This window comes from Sceloporus occidentalis, unplaced genomic scaffold, assembly GCF_023333645.1.
Source record: "Sceloporus occidentalis isolate IW3139 unplaced genomic scaffold, rSceOcc1.0.p SCAF_2, whole genome shotgun sequence".
Classification (NCBI taxonomy): Eukaryota; Metazoa; Chordata; class Lepidosauria; order Squamata; family Phrynosomatidae; genus Sceloporus; species Sceloporus occidentalis.
Window position 1 is genome coordinate 202,655,915 of NW_028316982.1, and position 11,857 is coordinate 202,667,771.

Genomic DNA, 11,857 nt, shown 5'->3' on the forward strand with positions numbered 1-11,857 from the left:
TGTTTTTTAAAAATGCAACATCTCTTTTGTAGTAATTACCTTTTGTGGTTGAACCACAAGATGCAAAATACACCATGCTAGCTACATCATGGTAGCTCAGAGGCTTCTTCGAGTGGATCTATACTGTAGAAATAATGCAATTTGACACTAGTTTAACACAGGGATTGGCAAGAGGACCTAGTAATTGAAAATCCATAAGTTTATTTCCAATTGTCGACAAAGGAAAACAATGAACTCAGTGGAATTCAAGTTCCAAAAGCTGAGACCCCGAACAAGACAAAATGGCTCTTTTTATATTATTCAAGACAAAGAAGCTTCTTCAATACACCTGATTGGCTAATTACAATTTAAACATACAGAATTCTTACAATCAGAACAGAAATACATGCATACATTAAAACTGCATCATCACTCCTTACCCCCTCCTGTAGGAATTCAGTGGCTTTCCTCCTAACCTTGCTTCTGAATGTCCTTATCTCAGTAGTTTATGTTATGTCTTTTTACTGGTTCCAGCTTCCATCCAGGTCAAGATGCACTCATTATTCCTTTGCTCTAGTTTTTCTAAACTCCAAGCCTTTATTTCAAAAACCATCTCTCTGGCTGACAAAGGTGACTCCATCTTTCTATAGTTTTTTGTTTCAACAAGGAATATTTCCACCACATTCACATGGAGATTTTTAGAGCTTTTGCAAGTCAGTTCCGACGTGACTGCGCTTCCAACGATGCGCATTCACGTCATAATGTGAATGTGTTATCAGACGCCATTCCTTTCCATGGGAGCCCCTTCCGTGAGGCTTCCACAGTGATTCCAAAGTGACTCCTCATTTTGATGAATTCAGAAAAAAAGTGACTTCACAGAATTCACATTCAAGCTCACTTCGATTTCACTTCGAATTGATCTGGTGTGGAAAACCACTCCAAGGTCACCCCCCTTGGCCCCCTGCATCCTTCTCCGACATTCCCCTCCCCCTCCTTCACCCCATCTCCCCCTGCCACCCATCCCATCATCCCCATCATCCCCTGCCTTCTCCAGCATCCCAATCCTGGTCCCAACGACCCCCAGTGACCTACCCCATCATCCCCTGCCTTCTCCTGCATCCCAATCCTGGCCCCAGCAACCCCCAGTGACCTATCCCACTGTTATCAAGTCTGGAATTTTATAAAAATACCCCCAAAATCCCTATCCCAAAATGCATCTGTGGAGGTAATCAGGTGGCCCCCTTTCCCTGGCATCACTTGATCATAGGGGCCTCCAAGCAAGTTCTGTATCTATAGGGTGAAGTATGTCTCCTTATGACCCTAATGGAAAGGCATTATGGGAGCTGCCCCTTGGCTGCCATGATCTGAAAGCGGAGAGACCATGTAGGCAGCCAGCCTTAGTTAGGAGTTGCAAAAAGGAAGATTCCTTCACACCTAGGAGACAGATTTATGACTGAGAGATGTTTCACAGACACAAGTCATTCTGGCAACAATCGTTTTCCCATGGCATAGGATGCCTATAGATCAAGTGATGTGTAAATTTGGTTTTACTTTGATGTAGGACAACCGCCTCTGCTGACTACGTGACTGGGAACCTATTTAAAGTCCAGTTTTTCCTTTGTTCGAAGTTCCATGTTGGTGGCAGGCAGTCACTCTGTCAGTCTGCTCCTCCTGGCGTGGTTCCACGCACCCATTTCCCCATTTCCCTTCATAGTGTTGCTGCAGCTACCTTGATTCCGAGGGAAACCATTGCAGGCAAGTATTTCCATTAGAAGGCCTTGTGTTCTCTCTCCATTTTTCCTCCCTTTTCTTCTATTAGCCTTGAGTGATTGCATGAGTGAAGGTATGTGTGTGAATGTGTCCCCCTGTGCATCAATAAACTAGATTAAAATTCAAAGACTTTGCCTTTGCATCAGTTCCTGGAAGTTCTGGTCCCTTCGTAAACACTGCTGGGATTCGATCTGAAAAGGGTACTTGTAAGGAGCCCCATATTGGTATGTTGAGCTAATTAATGTTCCCCAAAATTTGATCAGATATCCTTACACCACCATCCTCTGCCTTCTCCTGTATCCCAGTCTTGGCCCCAGCGGCCTATCCCATCATCTTCTGCCTTCTCCTGCATTCCAATACTGGCCCCAGCGACCCATCCCATCATCCTCTGCCTTCTCCTGCATCCCAATCCTGGCCCCAGCAACCTATCCCATCATCCTCTGCCTTCTCCTGCATCCCAATATGGCCCCAGTGACCCACAGCGACTGATCCCATCATCCTCTGCCATCTCCTACTTTACAATCCTGGCCGCAGCGACCCCCAGCGACCTATCCCATCATCCTCTGCCTTCTCCTGCATCCCAATCCTGGCCCCTGTGACCCCCAGTAACTTATCCCATCATCCTCTGCCTTCTCCTGCATCCCAATCTTGGCCCCAGTGACCTATCCCATCATCCTCTGCCTTCTCCTGCATCCCAATCCTGGCCCAAGCGACCTATCCCATCATCCTCTGCCTTCTCCTGCGTCCCAATCTTGGCCCCAGCGACCTATCCCATCACCCTCTGCCTTCTCCTGCATCCCAATCCTGGCCCCAGTGACCCCCGGCGACCTATCCCATCATCCCCTGACTTTTCTTGCATCCCCATCTCATCCTCTCTCCCAACCTGCCACCTATCCCATCATCCCTGACTGCTCCTTCACCCCATGAAGGATGACAGCTAAGGAGGGGGCAGGGAAGGAGGACAGCGTCCAGAGCCCCACTGAGCAGCCCCAAGGGTGCCGATTCGAATCGTTGAACCCTCTGGTGTTGTAATACAATGTGCACTCACTCTGCTTTGCTTGAATCCACATCACGTGACTTTTTTGCAATAGAACTGACTTCGCTTCCCGCTCAATTTGGAAGGGCAGCGGAAAGGCAACCCGGTATGGTAAAACATCGCGTTTTAACCTTAATTCGCATTGCTAGACAGGAGTGACTCTGGATCTGGTGTGAAAAAACATCATGCTTTGCACTGCTAGAACAGGAGTGACTGCAGATCTGAGCTGCAACCCCCCCCCCCCACGTGTGATAAGGTCCAGGGTGAGCAAATATCATTTTTCCCCAGGACATGACCTACATTTCAATCTTCTGTCCAGGAAGCATTCCAAAATGCCCTCTATTTTAAGCATGACTAAGAATCCCATTGAGTAACACCATGTTTGGTGTTCCCCTTTGAGAAACCTGGCAGCCTGTCCTTGCTGCAAATAGGGTGGGAGGATGGATTCTTCTAAAGTTCTTTTTTCCTAGGAGCAGCAGCAGACAAGACTCACCTCCAGAGTTCAGGGTGCATTTCTTTCTCAGAGGGGAAAAGGACATCAGAAGTCTTAGGCAATAGCCTGCTTGAAGACACAATGCAAATCTTGGAAGGTTCTCCCCCCCCCCCATTAATTTCAGCATAATGGACAAATAAAAGGAATAATTAAAATGTAGATTCAATCAAGGGTTTGTTGACAGTAAAGTGCCATTTTTAGCATTTGTCTTGCTCAGAGTTCTTTGTGTTTGCAAGCCAACAAGACATTTTAACAAAGTTCATCAGAAAAATACAGTTGAGTATGGAATAAAATACAGAATACGTAATGTTGCTGTTGTTGTCTGCCTTCAAGTTGTTTGACTTAAGGTGGTTTATGGACTTTTCTTGGCAAGTTTCTTAGAGGGGGGTTTGCCATTGCCATCCTCTCAGGCTGAGAGAGTGTGATTTGCCCAAGGTCTCCTAGTGGGTTTCCATGGAAAAGCTGGGATTCAAACCCTGGCCTTCAGAGTCATAGTCCAATGCTCAAACCACTACACCACATTGGCTCATATAGCTGTAAATAAACCATATGAAATGAATTCATATTTATCTTAGCGTTTTTATCTTTTAGTTTGGAATGCCCTCCATTTTTTCTTGAATGACCTACATTTAGCTGTGCCTTCACCTCCTTTGCAGTTATGACATCTGGTCACCCTGCTTTAACAACCTCGGCTCCATCCTACAGAAGCCTCTGATTAGTCGCACCAGCACTCTAGCAGAGAAGGCTAAAGACCCTGTGAAACTACAACTACCAGGATTCCATAGGATGGAGCGGCAACACATAGTGTCAAACTGTTAGGGCATGGAAAGACGCGCTGTGTCCACCACGACCACCTACAGAGTTGAACCACATCGACAGGACGCCAGGGAGAAGGAATCTGAAGAGATGTCTGCAAAGGTATTCAGGCCAAGAAGGAAAATAATCCTTCTCCACTGCAAACAGCCTTAAGCTCCCAGCTTGAGAAATAACGACAAGAGCACTTCAAGCCTTCACTCTACATGAGTGCTTTAATAAATGAGTTACTTTAATAAATAAATTACTTTGCCAACCATAACAACAAAAACAGAGAGGCAGTTACTCTAACACCAACTGTCATAACTGACACTCTCTCTCTGAAGGACTGACAGCATCAACATTCCATAATGCAAGTGTCAACTGTCAACTGTCACTGGAACTGTAATAAGTTCTGCTACAGCTCTATCTTGTGGACACATAAATGTCATTTCCTAACACAAACTGCATTGTTTCTACAGTATAGATGCCTCCCTGAAATGGGAGCTGGCACTGCTCTCTCTGGTCTTTCTCTCCTTCACCTTTTCCTTGTGTTCACTCTTCTTTCTCACCCCTTTTCTCTATGTGCCATTTAACTGTTGGAAGGCTTGGAGGCTCTGCAAAGGGAAGTTGGTACAGCTGCCTGGAGAATATTAATATTCCAGGCCTGTCATCTCTCCTCCTAAAATAATGTGAAGTGACTGAACATGGTACTGCAGGCTAGCATCAAATTTTAATTACCTAAAAAGAAAAATCTGTTTTGAAATATAACCCTAAAACACACACTTCTAAGATTCCTTTATCATCAAAGTTTACCAAAGTTTAAAGGAGGTGGGTGAAGGGTACAAAGTCTCAAAGTGAGAGTCATAGCATGGTGCAATGAGCTCTGAAGATGAATCTCCAGGGTCCTTTATTTATATAAATTAGTAATAGGTAAACATATCAATCACTGGGCTACCATATTGTTTATTATCAGCCTTGCATGTACTTAATATCTATTGTAAAATCATGAATGCTAGTCTGTTCCATCCTGGTAAGCAGTTGGTCAGCACAAACTTTTTTCTTCTTACTTAACTCAGCATATCGGCCGGCACACATCATCTCCCATGTTCAGCCACCCATAATGTACTCTCTGACTGTCCACCCATGTGTGCATGTCTTCAGAAAATACCCTACAGCAGGGTTTCATGGTTTGAAGTTATGCTAGAGACAGATTTACATACTAATGTCTCTCTCTTATTGTAATGAACAACCAAAGACTAATTAGGGCAAATAAACTAGTTTTTTTTAAAAAAAAAGTTCTATAAAATCTTTGCTACATGCTCTCACGTGATAAAATGTTGGCAGCGTAATATAAGAATGTGTTACTTAAGGCAGCACAATGATGTAATCATATACTTTTAATTTGAGTTTGTTATTCCTAAAAATAATGTCCTTGGAATTACTGTTTCAGACTTGCTGACATTTCCCTGTGACATCTTCTTCACTTTCCCACTGAGTTATAATTCCGAGCATTCAGAAATGAGTATATTGTACAGCTATGCTGTTTTGTCCCTGGACATTTCTTCTTATGTATTGTTTGAATTAAACATTTGAGAGCAGGTAGCTTGTGGCTGCAATCTAGCGGTTGTCTGCATGGTCTGAAAGAAATGGCCCTGCCCCATTTTGGAATTCACCTGTTTAGATGATGCCCATGGTGAAATAGGAGGAAAATGGACCCAAGCTGCAGTCCAGGACTTAACACCGAGCAAAATAAAACCCAATTAATGAGCCAGCATGGCACTGTGGTTTCAGTGTTAGACTATGACTGGAGACTCTGGCTTTAATATTTAATAATATTTATTTACTTATACCCCGCTCTTCAGCCAAAAGGTTATCAGAGCAGCTTATAAATGGTTAATTGGACATTTCCCTGCCCTCAGGCTTACAGTCTAAAGAGACAAGACACAAAAGGAGAAGGGAATGGCAGTGGGGAAAGGGAAAAGTTCAGCAGATCTTCTCTCCCTCTGATGCTTGGACCAAGGCAGATGGACTGATTCTTGCTCAGCCATGGTGGGAAATCCTGCTCAAAAATATGTTTAGGAAAGGTGTTTTGTAAGAGGCAGCCTACAAAGGCAGTGAAGATGTATGCTATTATTGATGACCAAAGCAACAGATCACTAGCTAAATCAGAGTTCTTCAATTTGTTTGGCCTGAATAACAATGATCTGGTACAGGGGTAGGCAACCTGCGGCCTGCGGGCCGAATGTGGCCCGGCAAGGCCTTGGGACCGGCCCCAGCCCGGTCCTGCCGGCGATTGCCGCTGGAGCCTTTGGCCTCTCGCGTGAGGGCGTGGGGCCTTTGGCCTATCAGGAGGAGGCGGGCAAGGGGGGGCAAGCGGCGGGCAAGGGGGGCAATTGTCTATAGAAGCCTCAGAAACATGCATTTATATTAACATTTTTAAAAAAATCAGCAATTTTTTTCGCATGTCCTCCATTTTAAAAAGTGTCCTCCATTTGAAAATGCTGTCCTACATTTGTCCTGGTTTATTTATTTATTTTTAAAATTATTTAATTATTTATTTATTGGCTTCGGCCCCCCAGTTGTCTGAGGGACAGCAACCCGGCCCCCAGCTCAAAAAGGTTGCCTACCCCTGATCTGGTACATTCAAAATGTGTGCAAGGATAATAGAAACATACAAAGGAGAGCAAGTGGGTACATAATATACAGATATCAGTATTTCTATGTTCTGCATTTTAATTCCCTCACTTCCCCCCACCCCCAAATCCACGTAAGATATCAACTAACAAAGGAAAAGCATTTCACGGATCTCATCAAGTGAACTACAGCTATTGAAAACTTGAGCTAAGTAAAATCTGTTACGGTCTTATTACAAATTATAGCACTTTAATACTACTTGACTGTCAGATCTCCATCCTATGGAATCCTGAGATTTTTAATTTAATGCGATATTTAAAATTCTCTGCTAAAGACCTCTAGTGCTTCCCCAGACTACAAATCCCAGGATTCCACAGGATGCAGACATGGCAGTTATAATTGTGTAGTATGAAATAGACCTTAGTCAATACACTGAGATTTCACTAGTGTCAGATAGTCACTAGATTTGGTTGTTGTTTTTCCTTTCTGCACGATCAATGTAGTGTATAAGGCAGTTACTTATTCACATGTTTATCTATGATAGTGTGCAAAACATGTCATCTGCCTTTGTTCCTTTAATTACTCTTTACAGCCACCATTAAGATTATACATCTTGCCCTATCAGCATACCAATGTGTCTTGCATTTTTATTACAGTTCATACTCCTCAAGCCCTACTCCACGTTTGTATATATGTCTCTGGCTCGTTCCATGCAGCTGAACTGGAGACCATGTTGGATCATTGCAAAAGTGCCACAGGAATCTTTCCTCCTCCCTCATTCCCTAATTTCCTGACGTGTCTTTCCCCTCAGTCCACTTTTTACAAAACTTTCCTGCTTTAGTCACTTAGAATAGAATCATAGAAACATAGAGTTGGAAGAGACCAAAAGGGCAATCCAGTCCAACCTATTGCCATGCAGGAACTCTCAATCAAAGCATACCCAACAGATGGCCATCCAGCCTCTGTTTAAAGACCTCCAAGGAAGGAGACTCCACTGCACTCTGAGGGAGTTTGTTCCACTGTCAAACAGCCCTTACTGTCAGGAAGTTCCTCCTAATGTTGAGGTGGAATCTTTTTCCTGGAGCTTGCATCCATTGCTCCAGGTCCTAGTCTCTGGAGCTGCAAAAAACAAGCTAGCTCCCTCCTCAATATGACATCCCTTCAACTATTTAAACAGGGCTATCATATCACCTCTTAACCTTCTTTTCTCCAGGCTAAACATCCCCAGCTCCCTAAGTCGTTCCTCATAGGACATGGTTTCCAGACTCTTCACCATTTTAGTTAACCTCCTTTGGACACGCTCCAGTTTCTCAACATCCTTTTTAAATTGTGGTGCCCAGAACTGGACACAATATTCCAGGTGGGGCCTGACCAGAGCAGAATAGAGTGGTACTTACTTCTCTTGATCTAGACACTGTACTTCTGTTGATGCAGCCTAAAATCGTATTGGCCTTGTTAGCTGCTGCATCACACTGTTGACTCATGTTCAATTTGTGGTCCACTTGGACTCCTAGATCCCTTTCACGCGTAGTTTCGTTCAGCCAAGTGTCGCCCATCCTACATCTGTGCATTTCATTTTTCCACCCTAGGTGCAGTACCTTACATTTCTCTGTGTTGATGTTCATTTTGTTAGCTTTGGCCCAGCTTTCTAGTCTATTCAGGTCATTTTTAATTTTGATCTTGCCCTCTGGGGTGTTAGCTATTCCTCCTAGTTTGGTGTCATCTGCAAATTTGATAAGTTTGTCCCCAGTTCTGTCATCCAAGTCACTGATAAAGATGTTGAATAGCACTGGCCCCAGGACAGAGCCCCATGGGACCCCACTGGTCACTTCTCTCCAGGATGAAAAGGAGCCATTGTTGAGCATCCTCTGGGTTCAGCCGGTCAACCAATTACAAATCCATGTAACAGCTGTTAAGGAAAAAGCAACATGGGATATACAGTGAAAGAAATAAAACATGTATGTGAGAGTCAGGATGACTCAGCAAAAGCAATTAGAAGCCACACAGGTGTAAATGGTAATGTAATTAGCAAGTCCTAAATGCCAAGGACAAAAATGCAAAGTGGATAATTGAACACACCTGAGAATTGTTAAGTGGACAAGGTGAAATGATGAAATCATTAATTGTGGGATGAACCAAGAGAACCAATGAAAATGGTTGTACACGTCCACTGGGTGGAAACTGACAAGAGTGGGTGGTGTTTTCCAAGGGCTATAATAATTGCTATGAATCTCAATGTATTGTGTGGGTAGTAGTGTTGTATTGGATAGTTTTGGAGCTGTATATAGTAGAATAAAGTAGATCTTTTATATAAGACTACTGAGTTGTCTGGTGTCTTGAGTGAAGATACAAGAGCCAGCTGGATCCTGAAGAAGTGTGAAGACTTCTGTGGAAGCAAGAGTGAGAAGGCTTGGAGAGTTTGTCAGGGTCTTCAGCCTATTCTCTGTAACTCTGCTGCTTTAGAGCAAAGCTTTAACCACTGGCCAAAACTGGTCAGCGCCGGTGCGTAACAAGGTGGTGAGTTCGAGCCAGAGGTGAAGAGCTACAACTCCCATCATCCCTGACAAGGGTTATGTGCCCAGATACTGCAGCACCCAGCATCCACAGAAGCTGAAAGTTCCAGAGAGTGGAAGACAGTTTTGTGGAAGACAGATCAGAGCAAGTTGTTTGCGCTGCACTGATAAGCTCCGTGAGTAACTCCTTCTGTGTTTTGATTAAGCCCGAAAGAGGTCAGCTGTGCATACTCAGAAGGACTGTGTCAATTGAGTCACTGCACAAATTAAGATGGAGATTTTGAAGTTTAGTAAATTGAACAGAAGCAACTACTCCACATGGAAAATTTATGCCCAATCACTACTAGTAAAAGAAAGTTTGTGGGCCACAGTTGAAGCCGGGCTGCCAGCCGCTGCAAATGCAGCCACGAAAGAGAAAGATAATAAAGCTAAAGCCTGTCTTTTTCTAATGCTGGAAGAAGACTTGATTAATGATGTCAGAGATAAGGCAACCGCCAAAGATGTGTGGGACACTCTGCAGAGACTACACACTCCTTCTACTGCCTTTGCAAAAATGCAGAAGATGGAAAAAGGGCAGTGTGTGGTAGAACATTTAAAAACTATGCAAAACTTGTTTGTGCAGGCTGAGCTAAGAGGAGTGGAAATAAGTAGAGAACAACAATGCTATATATTGATTGAATTATTAGACCCTTCTTGGGGAAACATTACTAACAGTTTGCAAAACTTACCGGAAGCAGAGTTGACTAGAGACTTAATTGTGGCCAGGATTCTGGAAGAAAACCAGAGGAGGTTGTCTGAGAGGAATGACGCTCCAACTTCTAAGAGTGTGCCAAATCAACAAGCCAAGCCTGATGTGCGTGGGCTGGACCAGGCAGCTTCTTCGAGGGAGCAACGCAGATGTTTCTACTGCAAGAAGATTGGACATCTGCAGAGGCATTGCAAGCAGTTGGCTGCTGAGAGAAGCAAGCAAGAGAGCAGATGGAAGCCACGGCACGATCAGAGGCAGAAGCAGTCCAAGCTGCCATTTTTGAAGGACAATAGTAATAATAATAAGGGGTTTGCAACCATGATCAAAGAAAAACAAAATGCAAATTCTAAATGGCTTGTAGATTCAGGAGCTTCGTCCTCCATGTGTAATAACATTAACTTGATAAGTGAAAGAAAGCCAGCCAATGTAAATGCTGTAGTTTTGGCTGATGGGAATGAGCTCAGTGCTGTAAATCAAATGGGGACAGTTTACATTCTAGGGCTAAAAGAAAACTTTAATGATGTTTTGCATGTAAAAGAATTAGAAAACAATTTGTTATCAGTGAGCAGATTAACAGACAGAGACTACATAGTCACATTTGAAAAGAATTTGTGTAAAATAACATTGAATGGGGAAATGCGTGGCATAGGTTTGAAAAAGGATAAGCTTTATTTTTTGGAGGAAAATGTTGATAATTACAAGGTTGAGAATGCTAACAATATTGATAATGTTCCAATGCACAAAGACTGCATACATGAGCTCCATAGAAAATTTGGCCATGCAAGTTTCAAATGTTTAAAGAATTTAATAAGCATGTGTCCAGATCTAAAAGTAGCAGAATGCAAAAATCATTTAGACTGTACTGTTTGTAATCAAGTGAAGGTCAGAGCTTTTCCAGTTGCTAAGAAATCCAAGAGAATTGCTCAAAGACCATTCCAGTTTGTACGTGCTGATGTAGCCCAAGCAAATTGTTTGTCATTAAGAGGAAGCAAATATTTCCTAGTAATTGTGGATAGATATTCAAGGTATGCTTTTGTGAGAATATTGAAAAACAAATCTGATGCTGGGCAAAGTTTGAAAGCATGGGTAAGAATGGTAGAAAGACAATTTGATAGCAGAGTTGGAACAATTGTTACAGATAGAGGTGGAGAATTTTTAAATAACCAGCTGTATAATTGGTTTCAAAAGGTGAGAATAAGACATGAAACCACCAACCCTGCTTGTCCAAGTGAGGATGGTTTAGCTGAAAGAAAAATCCAGGACATTAAAAGGATATCTGCTTGTTTGATGGCAGATGCCGGAGTAAAAGACAGCTTTTGGGGTGAAGCTACTCTGACTGCCATACACATAAGCAACAGGTTATTTCATTCTGAGATTGAAGACATTCCCTACAGGGTCTTGTATGGGAGAGTGCCAAATTTTAAGTACTTAAGAGTTTTTGGACAGTATGCACATGTATACATACCTGCTTGTTTTAGAAGGAAAGGAGAACCAAAAAGCAAAAGGCTTATGTTCCTAGGATACTCAGGGAATAGCTACAAATTTCATTTGGGAGGAAGAGAAGTACAGTACTCCAGGTCTGCAAATTTTGAAAGACATGCTGGCTGGGACAAGCTGCATGCCAACAAGGAAGTGTTCTTGAGGTTAGGTAGCTCAAGTGAGCAGGAAGCACAGACTGAACCAACTTCAGGAAACGGAGGGGTTTCAGTCAAGCCAGAAGCCTCTACTAGCAGTAGTGGTAGTACCTCTGATGGGGAGACACAATCAAGACCAGTAACCACTAGAATGGCAGAAGACAAAAGATTTAGCCGAAGAACAACTACTTCCAGTGCAGACAGTGATGAAGACAGAGGCAGAACGACAGAGTTCGTACCCAGGCGTAGTCACAG